The 25354-nt window shown below is 39.7% G+C and overlaps 1 long non-coding RNA gene across 3 annotated transcripts in view; it reads right to left on the minus strand.

Annotated features, from left to right (window-relative positions):
- Positions 1–1980: 1980 nt before the first annotated feature.
- The window catches only part of LOC127483400 (uncharacterized), a 189809-nt gene continuing 166435 nt past the window's right edge, over positions 1981–25354 (minus strand). For all 3 annotated transcript variants that reach the window (XR_016219666.1, XR_016219667.1, XR_016219668.1), the window contains one exon: positions 1981–7128. This is a non-coding gene — a long non-coding RNA (uncharacterized LOC127483400). The remainder of the gene's footprint in view (positions 7129–25354) is intronic.

A 25354-nucleotide genomic window follows, 5' to 3' on the forward strand; every position in this document is an offset into this window, starting at 1 on the left:
TTCTCTCCTTATGAATTACTTCTCAAAAACAACAATAAACACAACCCATAGCACACAACCGGGTAAGCTCCCTGGTCTCTGATTCATCATTCAATATATCAGTAGTTATTGACCAGTGCTTTGTGCCCAGATTTGATCTAGGTGCTGAGGATAAAGCAATGAACAAAATAGACAAAACCTTTTTATCTTGGAACTTAAACTCCATTGTTTTGGTTTTATGGACCTCAAATGGTGCCATGTGGATTTTCATGTCTAGGTCTTCATTCATACTATTCTAGCTGCTTCAAATCCCATCCTTCAACATTTCCACTTAACAAATTTCTAAAATTTTGAAGCACAGTTCAAATCATACCTCCGTGACGTTCCAGGTCTCACTGGTTTATGACTCCTTTAACTTCAAACTACATACAAATCTATACCAGTTATTTATTTATTCTTTAATGATTTATTTATGTTTATGCACAAATACTGACCCTCCAACTATAATTAAGCCCAGTGAGGAGATTGAATCTTGTATTTTAAGCCCGAACACTAAAAAGATGGCTCTGTTTGAGGAAGGTCCATCGTAAGTGGTGGTCACTAATAAGAATGAGAGCAAACTGAAGACAGTAGCCAACCCTGATTCTACTTTTCATAGTTTCAGTTATCTAAACTGCAGTCACAAAATACTACATGGAAAATTCTAGAAAAAAATAAAGCATGAATTTAAATAACTTTTATTACAATATACTTTAATAAATATTATACCATTAGATGTTGCTAATATCTTCCTGTGAAAAATTTATAAATTAATTTTATTATAGGTATGTATAGGAAAAAAATGGTGTATATAGGGTTTGGTATTATCCATGCTCTTGGAACATATTCCCCATATATAAAGAGGGACTACTGTAGTAGACTGGAACAAAGAGCTGGCAAATAAAACACGGATAGCATAAGAGTTAGTATTTATAGTGTTGACAATTTTATAAAAAGAAAAACCATTTCATTGATAATCACCAACAATCAGCTTTTTTTGATTTGGTCCTAAGTGTAGTTTAAATGCTATTAGGAGCTACAGTTTTGCATCTACTGTCATTCCAATGTCTTCTTCTCAGCTATCAGAACAACCTGCTTATGGCTAACCTAAGTTTAATTTTCAGGTGAGGAATCTATGAATGAAAGAGGAAAATGCTTCTGGCTTTCATTCCATTTAAACTGAATTGAGCAAGAAATCACTCAGTGGGCGTAGTGCAGCAGACTATATAATAACAATCACAGTACTGAAATTTATTTCATAGTATAAAAATTCAAGCAATAGAAGACAAGCCTTACAGACAAGAGAAAAAGAAAAAGGCCATGTTTTCCCGAACTCATGGCAGTTATGTGATCAAGCAAGCTTTGCCTGTCAGAGGAGGTCTCAGTGTTTATGTACTATTGCTATTTTGGATATGATTTTCTATGGAGGTTCTAGGAAACCTTTGGGAAAAACAAATCAATAACAAATTTTTACATTTGAGTATGACCCTAAACTGTGCAATGCTCCTCCCTAACCCCACCAGCATGTGCAAACACACACACACACACACTCATCTTAAATTTTAGGATAGGGAAATGGAGGTTCAAGTGTTAAGATGTTTATAAGGATTTACCACACTAGATGGCATTCCCATCATGAACATTTTTACCTGCAAAAAGGCCCTCAGTGTTCTTCATGTTGAAAAAAAATGGGAAAAATGTAAAATTACATTTGCCTTATGAAAGAACTTTTTGTGCCCAGTATAGAAGCACCATCACCCAACAGATGGTTCCAGGGATTGAGCTTGGTTTTTGCCTCATCTACCCATACATGCTGACATAAATGAATATTTTTATAGAAAGCTTTTATTTAATAAATATAAATTTCCTAAATACAAGTTTTGTATTATAGCAGTTCTTCCCCCCAAACCCATCCTCCCACCCCCAAACCATCCCACCTCCTACTCACTCTCCCATCCCATTCTTCATTAAGATTCATTTTTAATTATCTTTATATACAGAAGATCAACTCTATACTAAGTAAAGATTTCAACAGTTTGCACCCACACAGACCACACAGTATAAAGTACTGTTTGAAAACTAGTTTTACTGTTAAAGTCACAGGCAGCAACTTAACCCACTATACCACAGTGCCGGCTCCAGTACCATAACTTTTTTTTTTGTAAGTTGGGTAGATTTTTTTTAAGATTTTATTTAATGAATGCATTTTTTCATAGATACAACTTTGGGAATATAGTGGTTCTTCCCCCCATACCTACCCTCCCACCCCAACTCCCATCCCACCTCTCTCTCCCTTTCCCATCTCCTTCTTCATTATGGTTCATTTATGCTGCTGACTGCAGTGCTGGCATCCTATATGAGTGTTGGTTCAAGACCCAGCTGCTCCACTTCTGATCCAGCTCTCTGCTATCACCATCTTTTATAATTAGAAGATGGCCCAAGTTCTTGGGTCCCTGCACCACTTGGGAGACCTGGAAGAAGCTCCTGGCTGCCGCCTTTGAATTGGTGCAGCTCCGGTTATTGCAGCCATTTGAGTAGTGAACCAGCAGATGGAAGACCTCACTCTCTACCTCTGCCTCTGCCCCTCTGTAACTCTGCCTTTCAAATAAATAAATGAATCTTTGAAAAGAATATGGTACATTCATACCACAGAATAACACAGTAATGAAAATGAGTAAAATATTGTTATCCAGAACAATACAGATAGATCTGCAAAATGTACTCATAATGTTAATTGAATGAAGCCATACACACTGGAATACATATTTTATAGTTCCATCTACTTTATGTTAATTTTAGAAAGGTAGGAAGAACTGTTGTAAGTTACATTTTGCACGTGTTAACATTATTTTTCAATTTAAAATGCTACCAAACAACAAATGTAAATGAAAATTTTAAATTTTAAGCCTATTTGAGGTCCTGTAAATATTCATTTCCTCCTACCTAACAATTACGCTTTTGAAAATTATTCTATGACAAACACCCTAAATAGCACTCTGACCACTCTGACCTCAGAATCAGCCCCTAAGGTATTTGGAACTGGCTGAAAAGCCCATAAGAGCATTTCAGGCATGGAAAGCAAAGACACGGTGGCAAAAAAAAAGGTTCTGCATGAAGGATCTCTGTGAGTGAGACCCCAGTGGAAAGAAGGGGCCATCAGAGAAGGATATACTTTTCTCTGAAGGGAGGCAAGAACTTCCACTTTGCATATGTTCCTGTCTAAAGACCAATGGAGTTTGTGGACTCAAAAGGTTTCTATAGCCTTGGCAGCTCATGTTGAGAGCCTTTAGTGGTCACTGATGTCAAAAATAAGAGTGTTATTTGTTAAATCAACAGCAAGAGTCACTGCGCACTTATTCCCCATGTAGGGCCTCTGTTCTTAATGAGTTGTACTATGAGAATTAATGGTAAAAACTTGTCTTCACACTGTAATGTATACTTCATGTGTATGTTTGAGTGCAAACTGTTGAAATTTTTACTTTGTATAGAGTTCATCTTCTGTATATAAAGTCAATTAAAAACAAACCTTAATGAAGAATTGGATGGGAGAGGGAGTAGGAAGTGGGATGGGAGTGGGGCTGGGAAAGCAGGAATGGGGGGAAGAACTACTACATTCCTAAAAGCTGTACATATGAAATTTGTATTCATTAAATAAAAGCCTTCTAAAAAAAGAAAATTATTCTAAGGAAATAACTTAATGGAATATAATCTATAATATGAATTTCCTGTGTTTTAAATAGCTATTCCTCCAATTTTGTATACTAACTTTGTTTCTAATTATTATTACTATAACTGATGCTGTGGCAAATATCTTAGGTTGCCTAGTAATTTTTCTTTATTTAAAATTATCTCCTAAAACTATTATTAGAAATGTTTATGAAGAATATAAAGCATAAAGTTAGAGTCATAACATTAGATAGAAAAAAGAAGAGAATGAAATTATAGAGCAAATATGATCATAGACATGACTGTTTTAATGGCTAAGGAAATAGATTTCAAGGAAATAAACCAAAATGACATCAGTATTCGTGACTGTCTTTGTTTAGTGAAATTATAGTTGGATTTTTTTAACTTTTTATCATTTAGATATTTTATACTAACTATATATTATTTCAGTTAGGGTAAAAATGTAAAACCCACCTCATTAAAATGAGAAATTATTATTTGTATAGAAAAATCCAAGTTCCTGCCCTGACCCTGTCCCTTTTTCTCCCCCAGGGGCTTTGACTGTCAGCTGATGTTAGAGCAGTCACAACTGTGTCTCATAACTCAACATGTTGCCTTGATTTTCCTGTTTTAGAATTCTTGGCTAACATGCGGTGGCAGGGCCCAATGTAACCTCCATCATTTCTCTCTTGGACTGTCCCCAGGAGGGAAATCAATCCAAGACAATTTGAGGGCCTATATTTCATGGCATGTAATTTTGAAGCAGTACAATATTTGAACACATATACAAATATAACTCATTAGTTGATAGAATTTGTTGGAATGAAAACATCATATCATCTGAACCATAAAATGACTACCCAGCTCAATATTCCTTTATGCATCCACTAGTTCCGGCATAAACCAATATGCTTCAGACACAGATCATTTTCCTGTCTCTAAGTACTGGTTAGTGGATTACTATTGCAGAATTTGCCTTTGGGGGTACTTTTAAACTTTCATGCACTTCAAAAAATTTACCTTGTTTAAAACCCTAGGGTAGAGAAAACAAAATACATACCCCCCCAAAAAAGCTCACTCATTATTGGCAGGAAACCGTTGAAGGACTACATGTTAGAATCCTTTCCAGAGAAAATGCAAAATTAATCTGTTCCAACCGTGTATGTTTTTGTTTCCTTGTGAGTCATTTCACTCACTCATTCCACAAACAATTTTTCAGTGCTATTATTCTGTAAGACATTGTGCCAGGTATGGTATATAAAGACAAAGAGATTTCCTCTGTTTTAATGAGCTCGGAGTCTGGAGCCAAGAACAGTAAGTCAACAGATGGTTAAGTCAGTGGGGTCAGGGCTATGAGGGAGATCAACAGAATGTTAGAAGAACTCCCAGGAGAGGCACTGGATTTGTTTTTTGTTGTTGTGTAACAAATTACCACAAGCTTGTGGCTTACAACAACATGCATTTATTCTCCCATAGTTTCCATGGGTCAGGAGTCCACACACAGATTACACAGGGCCTTTGCTCAGGGTCATATAAGGCTTCTAAGTATCAGCCAAGATGAATTCCTTTCTGGAGCTCTGGGTCTTCTTCCAAGCTTACGTGGACATTAGCAAAACTCGATTTCTTGTGACTATAGAAATAAAGTATTTTTTCTTTCTGTCAATCTGGGGCCACTCCAAATCAGAGAAGCCCTCATAGATCCCTGTCACATGGCCTTGTCACCCACCATCTCGCAACATGGCAACTTACTCCTCAAAGCCAGTAGGAAAATCTCTCTGAATTCTAGACCCTCTTACAAGGGTTCACCAGATTCAGTCAGGTCCACCACGGATAATTTCCTTTCTGACAAACTCAAAGTCAACTGAGGGGAAGGTGTTTGGCACAACAGTTAAGGTGTCACTTGGGATACCCACGCAAATCACATATTAGAATACACTGTTCCAAGTCCCATCTCTGCTTCTCATTCCCACTTCCTGCTAATGCACACTCTGGGAGGCAGCTGTGATGACTGAAAAACTTGACACTGCCATCTACATGAAATCTCTTTCTCTAATAAAAATAAGTAAATAAAGTTGATAATTCAATGTTTTAAAATAGCTTAAAGAAACACAAAGTCAACTGAACAGCAACTGAAAAATCTTTCCATCATATAACATAATCTAAGCATGGGAATAATATCCTGTCATATTCACCCACACTTGAAGTGAAGGTGTTATATGAAGTGTGTACATGAGGAGATATAAAATATCATGGTACTATATTAGAAATCTGCCTGCTACAGACACCCCCCCCAAAATGGACTTTTCAATGGCTTCTAATGAGATAACACTAACACAAATGTTGAAGTTGAATAGAAAGGGATGCAGAGGGCATAAAAGGTGTTCCAATTTAAGTGACTAAAAAGTGCAAAGGCACCAAATGAGAAACATCAAGGAAAAGTAAGGAAATAATCAACATGTTTGTGTTTCTGATTTTAGTGACCAGTAGATGACATGTAACTCCACAGAGAGGATTTCAGTGAGAAATATAATGGACACGTCTTTGGATATATCGAATTTGCCCATAGAGCCTCCATGGAGAAATGACAAGAAGACTGCAGGAGACACAAATCTGTACCCCAGGAAGAGAAAAAAAGGGACAGAAAGTACATATTTTGGGCTGTCAGTTGTGAATCAGTAATCAGTCTCTAGCAGTGGATGAAATTTCTCCAGCACAAATGTGTAGAGAAGAATCCCTAAGATGAGGCCTCAGAATAGAATGACGAAAAGACTCACAGGAAAACAAGACAGGAAGAAGATTGGAAAGGAGAAGCTAGTAATGTGGAAGGTAAGAAATGTGTCATTCCAGAAATATAGAGAAGAGGGCCTCAAGGATGTGGACCATGTGTCAAAAACTGCCCAAATATTAAAGATACAGACCCAAAGGCCATTTGCTTATCAACCACGAGGGCTCTAATTGTGTTGGTGATAGCTGCTTCTGTTGAAGGAAGGAAAAGAACACATTTCAACAGGTTGTTGAGTCGCTGAGTCCTGGGAGTGGTGAAGTATAGGCCATTCTTCACAGTAAGTCCATTTGAAAGGAGAAGATAAGTGTGGTGATGTAGGGTGGCAAGGTTTGATTAAGATGGCAGAGGTGGGCCGGCGCCATGGCTCAATAGGCTAATCCTCCACCTGCGGTGCCAGCACACCGGGTTCTAGTCCTGGTTGAGGCGCCGGATTCTGTCCCGGTTGCCCCTCTTCCAGTCCAGCTCTCTGCTGTGGCCCAGAAGTGCATTGAAGGATGGCCCAAGTCCTTGGGTCCTGCACCCGCATGGGAGACCAGGAGAAGCACCTGGCTCCTGGCTTCGGATCAGCGTGGTGCACTGGCCACAGCAGCTATTGGAGGGTGAACCAACGATAAAGGAAGACCTTTCTCTCTGTCTCTCTCTCTCACTGTCCACTCTGCCTGCAAAAAAAAAAAAAAGCAGAGTTGAGGTTAATTCTGTGTGCTGAATCACAATAGCATGCTAGAACAGACTATGCAAATCATCTAGACTATATTCATGAACTCATGATAAGTGTGAGATAAAATCACACTAGTAGATCTCCTAGGCCAGATTTGGATCCTGCTTTGACAGACTTTTGTAACACTGCCCTCCCTATCTTCTTTTCAGAGCATTTATTACAATGGTAATTTTCCATTTACTTTTTATGATGACCAGATTGTGTTAATTTCCTCTACTAGTTATGATAGTGGTTGATAGATGCAGATAGAAATCACATCTTGTTTGCTCGACACTCCATTCCTACAGTATTAGCATAGTGCCTGGCATATATTAGCCATTCAATAAACATTTGTTGATTATAGAACTTGAATTCTTTTAGTTTATAGGTGAAGAAATTAAAACCCTTTTGTTAAGTTACCTGCTATTGGTAACACTGCTATTAGATGCAGGTTGAAGTGGAGATGTGTATTCATTTCCAACCTCTGAAAGAATGGTCAGTTCCTACTCACAGTACACTAAATGCTCTCTAACTAAACATTAACCATACATAAACGCTCTCTTCCAAAAGTAGCCACTCAGTGCTATCACTGCTCCACCTCTTCACACATTCACCTGACATCACCACCATGCTCTGATTTGATAACTCCTCTTCTTTAATTTGTATTTATTGTGTACTCATTCCATGGTAGGCAACAAGAGCTAAGGGCTTTATGTCAATTTCCTCAATTCAATTTTATAACAATTCTTAAAATTGGTATCATTCCTGTTATACAAAGAAGATAGCTAAGTCTCAGAGAAGTTAAGTAACTTGCCAAAGCATTGAATGTCAGAGCCAAGAAGTAAACACAGGCCTGTCAGATTCCAGAATACAAGACTCTATCTACCATGCTCCACTACTTCACTAACTAAACTCTATTTCCAAGATTTTTTAAAATTTTATTTACTTGAAAGGCATAGTTAGATGAAGGGATATACACCCCCACAAATGACCACAATGGCTGGGGCTAGGATAGACCAAAGCTAGGAAGCTAGAACTTCATCAGGATCTCCAATATGGGTATCAGAGGTCCAACTACATATACCATCTTCTGGTGCTTTCACAGGTGCATTATCAGGGACCTAGAAAGGAAGTGGAGCAGCTGGGACTCAAACAGCATCCGTGTGGGATGCTAGTGTTGTAGGTGGTGGCTTAACCCACCATGCCACAATGCTGGTCCCTAATAACTCCAAGATTTACTTCTTATGAAGACACTGTCTCCCTTGGAGAAAATGCAGTCATTGTTCAGAGAGACGAATGAACTCTTTCAAAGCACAATAAGTTGCTGTGAGCTAAAAGAGTGAAAAATAATCTTACATGCAAACCAGAATTTAAATGAATTTAGTGTTAACTCATTTCAGAAGTAAAGATCTCATAGTCGAGAATTATTCACAAATATAGTTTATATCAGAATAAACAGATCCATACAAAGGTAGTTCAAATGTTCTTAGAAATTACTATATTCCTAAAGTTGTACTTATGAAATTTGTACTCATTAAATAAAAGGTTTCTCTGGGGAAAAAAATGAAACTAAAGCTAAAACAAAAAAAATAGTATGTGATATGCCTAACCTATATTAGAAGTTGGGCTAAATGAAGGACATTCTCCTGTAGATCAACATCCAGGCTAGTGCTTTGGATGAGTGGTCTTTTAATCAGGCAAAGACTGAGAAAATGAGCAACCTACATATATGTTCGGAAGCAAGAGAAAAGTCTTAGGCTATTAGTTGGATTCAAATTTTGATCTGTTTCATTAAGACCATTGTAAACCATATTAATCAGTTTTATGTTTATCTTAAAAGGTATGATATAGGCCGGCGCCATGGCTCACTAGGCCAATCCTCCATCTGCAGCACCAGCACTCCGGGTTCTAGTCCCGGTCAGGGCACTGATTCTGTCCCGGTTGCTCCTCTTCCAGTCCAGCTCTCTGCTGTGGCCTGGGAGGGCAGTGAAGGATGGCCCAAGTGCTTGGGCCCTGCACCCGCAAGGGAGTCCAGGACAAAGCACCTGGCTCCTGGCTTTGGATTGGTGCAGTGCACCAGCTGTAGCGGCCGTTTAGGGGGTGAACCAATGGAAGGAAGACCTTTCTCTCTGTCTCTCTCTCACTAACTCTAACTGTCAAAAAAAAAAAAAAGATATGGTATATTGCACATAAATTTTAAGCACTTCTAAGACATCCACGATAACATTTTTTTCCCATTCCAAAGCTTTCTCTAGCAGCAATACGGAAGACTGATTATAGGAAAGGCTAATGGCTAGGAAAGGATGAGACTAGGTGACTTGACACATCCAAATTTCAATGACCAAAGAACAGTTGAGTGCTGTGGCTTGAAATTCAAAAATTCTATATAAGGAGAAACAGCTTTCCATGTCAGTGAATAATCTATAGCCCATCCAGTACATAACTGGACTACTTATATTAGATGTCTTTAAAATGCTTATGAAAAAAATCTGTACTTTCCATGAACTTTTTAACTACCCTTGTATTTTCTATGTCATTGCTAATCAGAGATAACAGAATATATGATTTATACCACTTTCTCAAATTCTGGAGCAGCAGTTGGAAAACTTTCTTATGGAGTAAGTTAGTAATTTAAGCTTCCAGACCATTTGGTGTCTGTTGCAACTACTCAGCACTGCTATTACAGCAGGAAAGTCAAATAATGGATAGGGCTGTGTTGCAACAAAACTTTATTTATAAAAAGGGCCTCTACTTGTAATTTGTTTCATGAAACATGGAAAACAAAATTAAAACAACATGGCACGTTAGATTCACTACATTGAATGGACAGAGTGGACTTTTTACTTGAATACAAATACTAATTTTAAAAAGTCTAATTCTTTACATTTTATTAATTTAAACACAGTCCTTGTCTCTTCTGTTGAGGAACAGCATTTTTCTTCATATTGTTTGTTGAACTCTTTATTTAGTTTACAGTTAACCTTATGAGTATTAAGTAAACTGAAAATAGATCTTTGTAAAAATTAAGAGTGGGAATAGGAGAGGGAGAATGAAGAAGGTTTGGAGCACAGGCAGGAGGGAGGGTATCACTATGTTCCTAAAGCTATATATATAAAATACTTGTATAACTTAAATAAAATTAAAAAAGAAATATAAAAAATGTTATTAGAAAAATGTTATTGTAAAAAATTTTGTTGCAAAACAATTTGAAATCTATGAATAGCTTTCTCACAGTATGCATATTTAATCAACTTTTTAAAGACCACTCATACACATAGAAACACATACACACAAACACACACATTATAAATACGTTAGCAATGCAGTTGATAATGCCACATGAAGATAGAAGGTTCTGGCTTCTCTAGGTTACCAGCTTTTAATTCTTATCTGTTACACACATTCTTATCTTTCCAAAGAACACTTTCATTTATTCTACTAGTTTCCCATCCTTCCTCAGCAAACCTGTGGCAATTTCAAACATTTCATATGGTAAGAAACAGAAGAAAATTCCTTGAACACAAATCTTTGTATTTGAAATAGGTGTAGAAATCAAACATCTTAACTTCATGGATTAAACTGTCTGTGACTAAAGAAATACGGCCAAGTCTTTTGGCAGAAACATTGATGAAAGTGTTGGAAAAACAGGGTTTCTGTTGCCTCCTTTTAAACTACCACTCAGCAGCTGTGTGAAGGTAGTGAGTTCATTTAATCTCTACAAATCTAGTTCTACAGCTGTTCAATGAAGCCATAAACTAAACTCCTGCCCTCCCTAAGATTCTATAACTATAATGCAAGAATGGCTGCAGTAAAATGTGCTGTCAGGTGCAAGAGGTTGTATTCATTCAAGCCATAAGAAAAATCCCTCTGAGATCTCTCTAGTTCCAAGATTATACTTCTAGATGCAAGCTAGATGCCTCCATTCTCAACATATTTAAAACTGAGCTCATAATTCTCTCATCAAAAAAAGAAGACTGTTCCTCATCTTGTATTCCCTTTTCCTATTAAAGACATTCCCACCAATACAACCTACCAAGCAAGAAACCTCTTCACAGCTACTGTTTCTTCAATGACTCTCACTGCATTGGTCACCACAGTGCCAGCCCCTTCAAGGTTACTATTGATAAGCTACGATTTGGCCCTGCCTTTTTTCCATAAATATTTCTATTGATTGCTTTGGATTTCCTTTGTACTTTTACTGGGAGATTTTCTGCCTTCATCTTCTTTCATAGTGATGACCCTGTTTCTGTGTTTCTGTTTGTAGCAAACCCTTAAGCATCATTTTTAAGGCTATATGAGTGGTAACAAATTCTTTCAATTTCTGTTTGTTATGGAAGGTTTTTATTTCACCTTCATTCATAAATGAGAGCTTTGCAGGTTACAGTATTCTGGGTTGACATTTCTTTTCTCTTAAGACTTGGAATATATCTCTCCACTTTATCCTAACCTGTAGGGTTTCTGATGAAAAGTCAGCTGTTAGTCTAATTGGAGATCCTCTGAAAGTAATGTGGAATTTCTCTCAAGCAAATTTTAGAAACTTTTCTTGATGTCACTATTTAAAGCTTGTCTACAACTAATTCTGATGAAGATCTTTTCTGGTCATGTCTATTAGGGATTCTATATGCCTTGTATACTTGGACATCCCTTTCTTTCTCCAAATTAAGGAAGTTTTCTTTAATGATTTCACTGAATAAGCCATCTAATCTATTCTCTTTCCACACCTTCAGGATCCCCCAAGACCCATATGTTGGGTCACTTAATGGTATCCTATAAATATCCAACAATGTTTTTAATTTTTCTAATTTTTTCTTTGTTGGTCTTACTGAGAAATTTACAAAGATTTGTCTGTCAGCTTGGATATTTTTTGTTCTGCTTCCCAAAGTCTGTTGTTAAGGCTTTCCACTGTGTTTTTTATTTAACATATTAAATTCTTCATTTCTAATATTTCTTTTTTTATATTTTTTATTTTTTGACAGGCAGAGTGGACAGTGAGAGAGAGAGACAGAAAGGTCTTCCTTTTTCCGTTGGTTCACTCCCCAATGGCCGCTGCGGCCATTGTGCTGCGGCCAGTGCACCACGCTGATCCGAAGCCAGGAGCCAGGTGCTTCTACTGATCTCTCACATGGGTGCAGGGCCCAAGGACTTGGGCCATCCTCCACTGCACTCCCAGGCCACAGCAGAGAGCTGGACTGAAAGAGGAGCAACTGGGACAGAACCGGCACCCCAACCTGGACTAGAACCCAGTGTGCTGGCACTGCAGGTGGAGGATTAGGCTATTGAGCCGTGGCGCTGGCCCATTTCTAATATTTCAGTTTGATTTCTCTTCAAAATCTCAGTCTCATGTGAAAAATTTTTCTTCCGTGCCATGTATGGATTTCTTTAATTCATCAATTTGCTTCTCATTGCCTCTGAGTAATCCTATGATTAATCTTTTAATATCAGTTCAGGTTTTTTATCAATCTCATCATCTTCCCGTTCTAATATCGAAGGGTTGTTGTGTTCCTTTGGTGTAGTTATGCTGTCTTTCTTATTCTTGTTTTTGTATTTGTGTTTATTTTTAGGCACTTGTGAAAATATTGATTGGGTTTTATTTTTGATGGCTTTGTCATTGAACTATTCCTCTGTAGCTTAATGGAATGTCTGCTCTTTCAGTGACTATCCAGAGGTGTGTGCTTGGTGTGGCCAAGGTCTGTTCAGTGCACCAGGGAGGGGATAGTATCCAAGGTAACACCTAAGTTGAATGTGGTAGATCTCCTCTACTGTCAGTAGTTAAAGAGGGTATGATTACCTCTGTTGGTGCAATCACACCCTCACTTCCTCTCTTCCAAAGTGATCAATGATGGGGTTAGCCCATAGTGGGTTCAAAACCCATACTGCCACATGAACCACACAAAGGAACTGTGCAGTCATTGTTTGCATGGATTCCACTACAATGACCCAGGGACATCTGAGCCTCTGACAGCACACACAGTGATGGCATAGAGACCTAGCTACACCTTGCACCCTATTGTGCAGTCAGAGTTCCCACACTCTCAGAACACAAGGTTCCCACAGTAACAGGGTACAGAGGATCTGTTCCACCCTACTAGTTTGTCCCATCAGAGAGGCAGAGACATACCCAGAGGCAGTTGCCTGTGGGTGCTCCACTCTGGCAATTTGAGCACTGGGGCCTGTGATATGATGAGAGGCTGGGGGCACCTCACAGTCCTAGATGGGTGCCCAGCCCCTTGTTAATCCTCTCAGCCAGACCTAAAGCCAGTGGGGAACATGGATGTTTCCCTCTGGTAAAATCTCTGGATTGTGGCAGGCACTGTGGCACAGTAGGCAAAGCCACCACCTATGTCACAGGCATCCTATATGGGCACTAGTTCAAGTCCTGGCTGTTCCACTTCTGATCCAGATCCTTGCTAATGTGCCTGGGAAAGAAGCAGAGGATAGCCCAAGTGCTTGGGTCCCTATGCCCATGTGGGAGACCTGAAAGAAATTCTCAGCTTCAGGCTTCAGATCATCCTAGCCCCAGCTGTTGCAGCCATTTGAGGAGTGAACCAGCAGAAGGAAGCTATCTTGTTGTCTCAATCTCCCTCCCTCCCTCCCTCTCTCTCTCCCTCTCTCTCTCCCTCTCTCTTTCCCACTACCTCTACCTCTATCTCTACCTCTACCTCTACCTCTGACTTTTTATAAGTCTGTCTTTCAAATAAATAAATAAATCTTTTTTAAAGATACTTTTTTTTTGTTTTAGCTTAACCCGAAAGATATTTATTTTCTTTTTTTTATTTTTTTTTAACTTTTATGTAACAAATAAAAAATTTCCAAAGTACAGCTTATGGATTATAGTGGCTTTTTCCCCCCCATAACTTCCCTCCCACTTGCAACCTTCCCATCTCCCACTCCCTCTCCCATTCCATCACATCAAGATTCATTTTCAATTATCTTTATATACAGAAGATCAATTTAGCATATATTAAGTAAAGATTTCATCAGTCTGCAACCACACAGAAACACAAAGTATAAAGTACTGTTTGAGTACTAGTTATAGCATTAAATTACATCGTACAACACATTAAGGACAGAGATCCTACATGAGGAGTAAGTACACAGTGACTCCTGTTGTTGACTTAACAAATTGACATTCTTGTTTATGGCATCAGTAATCTCCCTAGCCTCTTGTCATGAGTTGCCAAGGCTATGGAAGCATTTTGAGTTCGCCAACTCCTATCTTATTTAGACAAGGTCATAGTCAAAGTAGAAGTTCTTTCCTCCCTTCAGAGAAAGGTACCTCCTGCTTTGATGACCCGTTTTTGATGACCCGTTCTTTCACTGGGATCTTATTCACAGAAATCTTTCATTTAGGTTGTTGTTTGTTTTGTTTTGTTTTGTCTTGTCTTGTTTTTTTGCCAGAATATCTTGGCTTTCCATGCCTAAAATACTCTCATGGGCTCTTCAGCCAGATCTGAATGCCTTTAGGGCTGATTCTGAGGCCAGAGTGCTGTTTAGGACATCCGCCATTCTATGAGTCTGCTGTGTATCCCACTTCCCATGTTGGATCATTCTCTCCCTTTTTTATTCTATCAGCTAGTATTAGCAGACACTAGTCTTGTTTGTGTGATCCCTTTGACTCTTAGACCTATCAGTGTGATCAATTGTGAACTGAAATTGATCACTGGGACTAGTGAGATGGCATTGGTACATGCCACCTTGATGGGATTGAACTGGAATCCCCTGGCATGTAAAAAAAGACACTTTTTAAAAATATCCCTAGATCACACGCATGCATAAGAGACAATCATGTCAAAATGGCACCTTCTTACCACCAGTTTCCAGGTGCACACAAGAGCCCTGCAGCCACTCCTGGTGTCAGTATGGTACCTTGTCCCCACCAGTTGCTGGGTACATGCACAAGAGCCACCACATCCTTTACTGTTGTCAGAATAGCACCCTCTCCCATCTAGTTGCTGGGTACCACTTGGAGGGATGGAGAGAGAGAAACATGCCCTTTTTTCACTGGGTTAGGTAGGTATCCTGTCCTCCTTAGGGATCCAGGCCAGATTCAGACAGTGTACTCCACCAGGCTCTCCCTCTGGCACTATCACCAGTGGTATGAGCTGATGCAGTCTGCTCTCACCTCACTCCCCAAAGCTGGTGCTTCTTCTGGCTCTCAACTATGGAGACTGTGTGTTGTGCCCATGCCCACTGCTGTGTGTCCACACCTCCCATGCTGATCCATGTGTCCATCTCCCTTCTGTAGAATTTCCACTGCAGATTTCTCTCCAACTATCCTCTGGGAATGCACTTCCTCCACTTTTTTGCTACTATTTTCCCCTAGCCTAAAGCAGTACATCCTTTCTCCATTCCACCATCTTGTAATCACCCATGAGCCTCTTCCAGGTCTCTCACATGGGTGCAGGGGACCAAGTTCTTGAACCATCCTCCACTGCTTTCCCATGTACATTATCCAGGAGCTGGATCTGAAGCGAAGCATCTGGGACTTGAACCAGCACCCATATGGGAATCCAATACCACAGATGGCAGCTTTAGCCACTACACCACAGCACTGGCCCTATTTTCTTCCCATTTTAAGGCCATGATCTAAGGTTGGATAAATACGTGTCACCTTTCACTACCAAATACTAACTTGCTCCTTGTAGCCCAGATGATCAGCTAAGAAAATTTCAATATTTTCACTCACATGTCTATTTTCAAGTTTAGCCTTTTGATGCAAATAACAATATTAATATCATTAACTGCTATTGTCTGAATGCTTGCCCTCCCCCTCCAAAAAAATAAACACTTGTTGAAACTTAATCTCCAATGGGATGGCATCAAAAGATGTAGTCTCTGGAAGATGATAAGGTTAGGGGGACAGATTGGTGTCCCTATAAAAGAAAACCCAAAGGGCTACCTTGCTCCTTCCACCATGAGAGGACACCAGGCCCTGAATCAACCACTGTTTTAATCTTGAACTGAACTGTGGGAACTAAATCTTTATTTTTTATAAGCCACTCTGTTTACAGCATTTTGTTATAGCAGCCTGAAGAGTCTAAAATAAAAGCTTGAACAACTGAAAAAGTTTGGATTAAATTTCAAATCGTTCAATGTATTGCTTTATCCCAAATAAACAAAAAGTATAAAATCTCCCCTAAAATCAAAGAATGATTCCTAGAACCTCAAAAGTAAAATAAAGACAAAAAACAGTAAAATAAAGACCTAAAACTCTGGAACTTCTAAGTATTTTTCCTGTGGCTTCAAATAAGCCATGCTTACTTTATCTCACTATCCCTGCTGCAGTACACAAAAATGGGTCTTCTTTGGAATACTCTGCTGATGGGAATAATAGGTAGTCGCATCAGCTTTCATCCGATCCCACAGTAACTCAAGGGGAAGTCTGAGTGAAGCAAATAAATTCCATTCAGGGACTGACTGCAGCCAGTAGAATCAGGAGAAAAACATCCCTTGAGCTCAGAGCTCTCTGGATTAGAGCAGAATAATAATACACATTGCACAGGATTGAAGCGATCATCACCACAAGGCAACTTGGCCATGAAGTCAGGTATTGCTCATCATATAGCTTTGCATAGAAGTCAGCACAATGACCAAGGACAGATAGCCATTTCCCACTCCACAAGTAGAGAAAGGGAGGAGATGAAGCCTGGCCACTTGAAATGTCATCAGTGGAACCCACAGCCAGTGAGTTAGGGTCATCGGCAGAACACTGAGCCACTGGAATCTCAACTACAAAGAATTTGAGAACCAGGGAAAATAGTTTTAACACTGATGAAAAATGACATATACATTTCTACCAAGATCAAGACAGGGGCAAGTTTCTTACTATTCAGAATTAAAATAGGAAATTATAGATTTAAACTGATCCATCATTTCCAAGACACAAATGTAGAAAATTATCCTCAATTTTTGCAAAATGCAAAAGAAAAATGCATTTCAAAAAATAGAAGAAATTTGACCTACCTACCTGCTAAGAAGTCGCAAGCAAAAAGGACCTCTTCACTCCATCACATCCTGGCACACCTTTGACCATGAACTGCCATCTCTCTGCTCATTAAGTGCCTTGTTCATCATGGAGCAAGCCCTGCTCAAGTCAAAGGCAGAGCATCTTTTCAGTTCCAGGAGCCCTAAATTGCACCATTAGTTTTCAGATGCTGATGGAAGGTCAAAAGTCTCTTGAGCCTGTCTGGAATTGAACAGACTTTACAAATCCTTCCATCAGAGATTCTGGTGGAATCACCAGCAGAGGAGAAATACCTTGACATCAGGAAACTTTAGAGCAGATCTGAGATAAAGAGAATCACAGCTATGTGGAAACACTTAACCTGTCCCTCATGGTTCTCTTTGCTGTGCCTTTATCTCACTAACCTTGGGACCTTGAGATACTTGGTTTTAAACGTCTTTTTTCATATCACCGAAGACTACAAATGTCAAGAGGAAAAGAGGAAAAATCTAAAAGTTTTCCAGTTACCATAGCCTATTATTTTTAATATTTATTTACTTATTTGAAAGTCAGAGTTACAGATACTGAGAGAGAGACAGAGAGGTCTTCCTTCTGCTGGTCCACTCCCCAAGTGGCTGCAAAGTCCAGGACTAAACCTGGCTGAAGCCAGGAGTCAGACGCTTCATCAAGGTTAATCACATGGGTATCAGGGGCTCAAGCACTTGGCCCCTCTTCCCCTGCTTTTCTCAGGCCATTAGAAGGGAGTTGGATAAGAAATGGAACAACTGGGACATGAACTGGCAACCCTATAGGATGCTGCTGTTATAGGTGGTGGCTTTACTGGATACTCCACAATGTGGAGCCCCATAGCATATATTTTAAAATATATATCAGAACTTATTTGAATACTGAAGCAATTTACAAACAGTAATTATGACAGTCTTGGGTCCAGCATTGTAGTGCAGTGGGTAAAGCCACCAACAGCTATGCTGGCATCCCATATGGGCACTGGTTCAAGTTCCAGCTGCTCCACTTCTGATCCAGCTCCCCACTAATGCACGTGAGGAAAGTAGTGCTTGGGCCCCTGCATCCACATGGGATACCTGGGATGAAGCTCCTGGCTCCTGGCTTCAGTCCAGCCCAGCCCTGGCCATTGTGACTATTGGGGGAATAAGCCAGCAGATGAACAATATCTCTCTCTCTCTCCCTCCCTCCCTTCCTCCCTCTCCCCTTTCAAGTAAATAATTTAATCCTTTTAAAAAGATAGTCTTAAGTCTGCAATTTTTAAAGATTTATTTATGTATTTGAGAAGCATAGTTACAGACAGAGAGAGGTCTTCTATCCACTGGTTCCCCCTACAAATGGCTGCAATGGCCAGAGCTGGGCCAGTCAGAAGACAGGAGCCTCTTCTGGGTCTCCCATGTAGATGCAGGGGCCCAAGCACTTGGGCCATCTTCCATTGCTTTCCCAGGCAATCATCAGGGATCTTGACCAGAAGTAGAGCACCAGGGACTCCAACTGGTACCCATATGGGATGTTGGCACCACAGGAGGAGGCTTAATCTACTATGCTAAAGCATGGGCCCCAGGCCTGTGATTATTTTAATACACCTTTCTAAGAAGTCAACATTTTTAAGTCCTAGTTTAAAAGAGGCATATAGGAATATATAGAATTGCTTCCCATCTCATCTTTTTGAACTCAATATTCTTAACCTGGTTCTACTGTTATCCAGTACCTGCTATAGACCTGCCACACAGAACAAGGCAATAGGACAAACACAGCCATGATGTTTCCAGTCTACTTGACAGTGGTTCTGTTCTCTTAGGTTGAGTAGAGAACAAAACACACTAGTCAAAGACACTGGAGAGCCCCTTGATACTTGCATTTGACTCAAGAAGGCAGCACCAAAATAAACAGCCTGGCTACACTAGCTGATGAGGAAAAACATCCTGTGGCCAAAAGCCACACAACTTTTTGGGTACATGCAAAAGCCCCAGAATTGTCAGAAGACCCAATACTCAAGTTGCATCCAATCAAAACTTAGCTTCACTGAGAGTCCACATCACAGAACTCTGTAAAAGTTGGGTTAATCATTATTGTCATTGTTATAATGACAATGATAATTTGCTTTCTGTATGATAGTCATCCAGTCCCTCTGTCTACCCACACCCTTTAGATCCTTTAGAGTACCTTTGGGACTCATTTTTCCTACTCAGGAAGTTACTGAATGATAATATTTTATGAGATTTTTACATAGATATGTTTTGTTGGAGAAAGTAAAAGAGAGAGGAAGAACACTGAACATGATTCAACTTGCATCTTACATTCACCAAGGTCACAGCCCAGCCCAGCACTCTGGATTGATCAGGACACAAAGCAGCAATCCCCAAAGCTTTTTCTCCAAGGTGGGTGGAGGAGGAATGTGGGAGTTATTTCTGTGGTCCAGAGCCCAATTCTGTGATGTGCATGATCAAGCCTTTGTGATGATTGCTTGTGTGAACATATATCGCCAATCAATCAATCATTCATAGGAATCTTAGAGCAAGAACATGAGCACAGATAAGAAAAAGAAAGGAAGAAAAGATAGCCCATATTGATCTCAAGGTATAAAAAAGGGCAGGTGCAACTCATGCTTTATTCCACAAATAAAAAATTAGCATCATGACAGGTGTACAGTGATTCAGGCTGAACAACAAAGACATAGGGGTCTGTCCTCAGGGGCTTCTATTTAAAGCAAAGGCTTTGGATTCTGACTCCAACTGCCTGCCAATGCAGACTTTAGGAGGCAGAGGTGATGGCTCAAGTAATTGGGTTTCTGTAACTCAAGTAAGAGGCCTAGCTCCTGGCTCTGATCCCTGGACCAGACCCAGCTATTGTGGGCCTTCAGGGAGTAAATCAATAGATAAGAGCCGTGTGTGTATGTGTGTGCATGTATATGTGTTTGCTCTCTCCCTCTCTCTAATAAAATTTGTTTCAAAATAATGGAAAAGCATTTTTTTAAGAAAATACAGGATTACAATTTAGGACTGAAGATTTTTTTTTTTTTTTGACAGGCAGAGTGGACAGTGAGAGAGAGAGACAGAGAGAAAGGTCTTCCTTTTGCCGTTGGTTCACCCTCCAATGGCCGCTGCGGCCGGCGTGCTGCAGCTGGCGCACCGCGCTGATCCGATGGCGGGAGCCAGGTACTTATGCTGGTCTCCCATGGGGTGCAGGGCCCAAGGACTTGGGCCATCTGCACTCCCTGGCCACAGCAGAGAGCTGGCCTGGAAGAGGGGCAACCGGGACAGAATCCGGCGCCCCGACCGGGACTAGAACCTGGCATGCCGGCTCTGCAAGGCAGAGGATTAGCCTAGTGAACCGCGGGGCCGGCTGGACTGAAGATCTTAAGAGATATGCGATTATGTATATGTATGTGTGTATGTATGTGATGTGTGATTATAAATTTAAAGAGAAACCCATTGGTATGGTCATGTTTTTTCAGGTACCTTTCCTGTAGGAATCTTCAAGAGCCCAAAAGCGGGGCCAGCATTATGGTATAGTGGGTTAAACCACTGCTTGCTACACTGGCATCCCATGTCAGAGTGTCATTCCAGTCTCAGCTGTTCTACTTCCAATCCAGCTCCCTGCTAATGAGCCTGTGAAGGGAGAATAGGATGGACCAGGTACTTGGCCCCATCCACCAATGTGGGTGACCTGGATGGATTTCTGGGCTCCTGGCTTCAGCCTGGCTCAAGCATGATCTTGCAAACATTTGGGGAGTGAACTGGCAAATGGAAGTTCTCTGGCTCTCTCTTTCATCCTCTCTATTGATCTGTCTTTCAAAGAAATAAATCTTTAGAAAATGAAGCACTGTTTACCTTTTTTTTAAGAGGGATGACTATCAGCTATTTCTAAGATGAAACCAAGAAAAGGATACAGGTGTGAGTATATCTCTCTATGTCTATATGAGGTATATTTTCCTCTCATTTACTTGTGGCCCAACTGGTTTGGGGAGCAAGAAGGCAGTTTAGAGCCCTATGACATCCAGAGTCCTACTGGGTTGACTCTCCCAATGGCCTACTACCTACTATGTGACAAACAAGTCACTTGACCTTTCTCTATCTGTTTGCTTCTATGTGAAATAGACATTATAAAAATCCTTCCTTCAATATAGTAAGGAACGAAAAAATACAGAATATGCAGAACACTTAAGCAGTGACTGACACAAGTCACTGAGAGAATAATTGCTACTATTGCTAACCCAGTAAATTATTCTTAGTAAAATAGAAACTATATATACTCTTTCACACATCAATCCTACTTATAATTAATTCATCTTTCTCATAGAAAAACTCACATGTGTGCGCAAGATATGCATATGAATGTGATTCTGGCATTGTCAGCAACAGCAAAAGATTGAACTGAAAAAAGGAGGGAGTGGTTAAACCATTCAAGAACTTTCATACTATATTATGGAGCCTCTAGAAAGGATATGGTTGTATTGTATGAATGAATATGGAACTCTAAGATGTATTTATAACTTTTTTTAAGCAAGATGTAAAAATATTATCATATGCTACTATTTCTATAAGAAAATAAAGGTATAATGCTTGTATATCAAAATATATAGGAGACATCTGCATATAATAATGATGATTGCCTCTGGGAAAAATTTGGGAACTGGAAGAAAGTAAAAAGAGAGATGTATGGGGCCAGTGCTGTGGCATAGCAGGTAAAGCCACCACCTGCAGTGCCAGCATTCCCATATGGGCATTGATTCCTGGATGCTCCACTTCCTATCCAGTTCCAGCCATTGCAGTCATCTGGGGAGTGAACCAGCGAATGGAAATCCTCTCTCTCTCTCTCTCTCTGCCTCTCTGCCTCTCTGCCTCTCTGCCTCTCTGTAACTTTACCTTTCAAATAAATAAAATATTTTTTAAAAAGGAGATTTACTTTTATTATCATCATATACCATTGTAGCTATTATCTACTCAAAATACAAACTCAATTATGAAATTTTAAAAGAAATAAAATCAGTACTTTATACAACAACCTTCAAGTTATATTGTAGGAGTGCAAACCTGAGTATTTGTAGAATAGACAGTGCTCCAGGAAAGTTATAAGTTCCAAAGGTGTATGGATGCACAGATCCTAGATGAATGGTACAGGCTGAATGTTCTGAGATCCTCTGTCTGAGACCCAGGACATAGGCTAGGAAAGGGGTTGAGCCTGTTCCATTATGGTCTCTCACACTCTGTATCCACAGAGACATCTGCTGTCTGACGGCACTGGCTATCCATTTCATTCTCCAGCCCACCTCTGCCCCTCTTCTACACCTCGAAATCCTCTTATCTTTACTACTTTCTTCTCTTGCCACGTGAATATACCCATGTATATAGATTTTATACTTTTTGATAATGATCCATGATAAAATCTAAGTCTAAATCTTGTTAGTCTTGACTTCTCTGCCAGTTAGCCACTCATATAGTCAACAAATATCTATTGAGTATCTGCTACATGCTAGCATTACTCCAGGTGTCAGGAAACCTTAAAAATTAGTAAGGCACAAGAAGACAATGTTTTCAGTACTTCCCATGTGTGAGATGCTCTTGTATCAGTTGGGGCTGAGGAGGAAAAGTACTCAAATGCATGTAAGATGGTGCCCTATCCTATAGGGTTAAGGAGATCTGTTGCCAAGACTAAAGAAATAAATGAGAAGAAAGATATTTCCTACAGATATTGTAAGACAGAAGTCAAAAAGGAGCTTTGAAAACAGAAGTAGACTTGTTTACATCTCACAGTTACCTGGGGCAAGTACTGTGAGTCCTGCTTGACTCGTTATATACAAATTACTTCTCCAGATCTGCCATCTTCCTGATTATGCAGCCACTTGGCTATGGTAATTAGCAGTGGCATCCACAAGAGAAAAATGGCCATGGGCTGTGTTCGGGATGTCAGAGAAGTGTGGGACACAGAGTTCTCTTCTGCAATCATTCTTACAGAGAAAGAATTCTATGAGACAAATCTAATCACCAGATGGTGGCAGTGGCACAGAGAGAAAAGAGCAGGGCCAATATCAAGAGAGGAAAGGGTGAAGAATGAATGATCAAAAGTGAGAACATGGACTTTGCCACTGGTGACAGGCCCGTGTGGTTCAGGTTCAACTGCAACTACACCTGGGCTAGCAGAGGAACTGCTAAGAGAGGTGTTACATGGAGAACGTCAGAGGAAAACGAACTTCTCTCAAATGTTGTATCTGCCAAGTGCTGGGTGCGATGATAAGTAGATGTTTTCTTACACCTTCTCAGTAGGACAAAGGGAACAAATTTTACCTGTAAAGTGATCAGTCTGGCTTCCCTCCAGAGCCAGGAAACAACATTCATGACAGGTAAAGTACCTGCAAAGTCTAGGGAGGCTGGATATTTGAAGGGAACACAGCAGACAGAAGCTAAAAGGGTACAGAGAGCTCCACATCTTGTTTTCTGAAGGATCAAAAGCTGGATTCGTTCATGTCTGCGTTCTGAGACAGTCATTGATGGATGAAGCCCGTGCTTCTAGACTACTGTGACTTATTTAGATATGAAATTATGCAAACCAAGAATTGAGAAAGAAATGTAAGAGTGTATTTGTCAATTACTCAAAGTTACACAAAAATATAAGTGAGAACGTTTGTCTTATCTTTGAGCGCCTAAGGGTCAGACCTTAGTCATGACTGAAAATTTGGAATTTCTAACACAAATTATCTCATTTCACAACTTCTGCAATATAGAACTATGAATCTCAAAACTGAATGAACTTGAAGAGTGCTTTTAATCAACATTAAATCATCTAGAAGTTGATTCTACATATTCTACAGTATCTCTGACATTGTTGATTGGCCTATGTTTAAATGCCAGGAACTTGTTAGCTCCCAAAGTAGCCCATTTCTTTTTCACACACTTAAGTTTTGTCTCCTATTGAAACAAAATTTATCACACCATACACAGTTCCTACCCACTAATCTTAGTTGTAACTCTTAGATCCTTACAAAACATATCTAATTTCTCTCCTAAAGTCCTTTCCCCATTTATTCAACCAATATCTATTGAGGGGTAGGCACTTGGCCTAGCAGTTAAGTCACCTACATCTCATATTGGAGTGCCTGGGTCCAAGTACTGGCTCCAGTGCTAATTCCAGCTTCATGCTGATACGTACACTGAGAGGCAGCAGGCAATGGCTCAAGTGATTGGGTCCCTGTTAGCCATGTGAGAGATCTAGATTGAGTTCCTGGCTTCTGCCTTCAGCTTTACCCAGCTCTGGATGTTGTGGGATTTAGAGAAATAAATCAGCAGATTGGAGAGATATATTCATTCTCTCTCTCTCTCTCTCTCTCTCTCAATAAATAAATAAATAAATGTATTTAAGTAAATTTTAAAATGTTAAATACATATCTACTGAGTATTATGCACTAAACACTCTTCCAGATGTCTGGAAAACAAAAATAAGTAAGATATAAAGACACCCAGTTTAATAGAATAGACAAACATCATACAGACAAATAAAAATAAGTGCAGTGATAGAGCTAGACATAAGGTCACAGAAGTCCATATGGGTAGAAAGGTCCTTTTGTGAGTGAGTAGGTGAGATGGGCAAGAGGGTAGAGCTGGAAAAAAGAAATCAGGGAAAATCAAATTCCTGAAGAGAAGGAACTTTGTGCATGCTGTCCCCAGGAGAGATTTCCCTGCATCTGTGCCTAGGACATGGAGAGTTGTGGAGGAATAAAGAATTCCTCTCAAGGAGATCATCAAAAATGTCAATATAAGCTATACTTATCTATATGTGGAGAAAATACTGCTCAGTTTTATGTTTTTATTTTTGTATATTTTCCAATTTTTCTAAAGTGACAAGTATAATGCTTTAATAATCATAAAAGACAAAAGCACCATGAATCTGAAAACAAGGCCTCCCTCTTGCCTTTCATGACTGTCCCCTCATCATCACAGGCCTGCGCTGATGAGAGCACAGGGTCTCGTGGGGGCAGCTCTGAGCCAAATGTCTCAGCATATCTAATCCATTCCAGAGCCGTCCTTGCAGATCTCTCCCCTCTTCACTATAACACTCATCACAGCAGAATCAGTAGCATTCCTGTTTATTTAGTTAATTTGGCCAGATTTAAATATCAATATAGCACTCAAAGTCCTCTTCAATTTTTCAAGCTTTGTTTTTATTATTATTATGTTATTTGTGTTGATTGTCAAGATGGGTTTGCATTTTCATAGATTTGTGA

Source organism: Oryctolagus cuniculus, chromosome 13 (genome assembly GCF_051225735.1).
Source record: "Oryctolagus cuniculus isolate XC-2025 breed Fujian yellow rabbit chromosome 13, ASM5122573v1, whole genome shotgun sequence".
NCBI lineage: Eukaryota > Metazoa > Chordata > Mammalia > Lagomorpha > Leporidae > Oryctolagus > Oryctolagus cuniculus.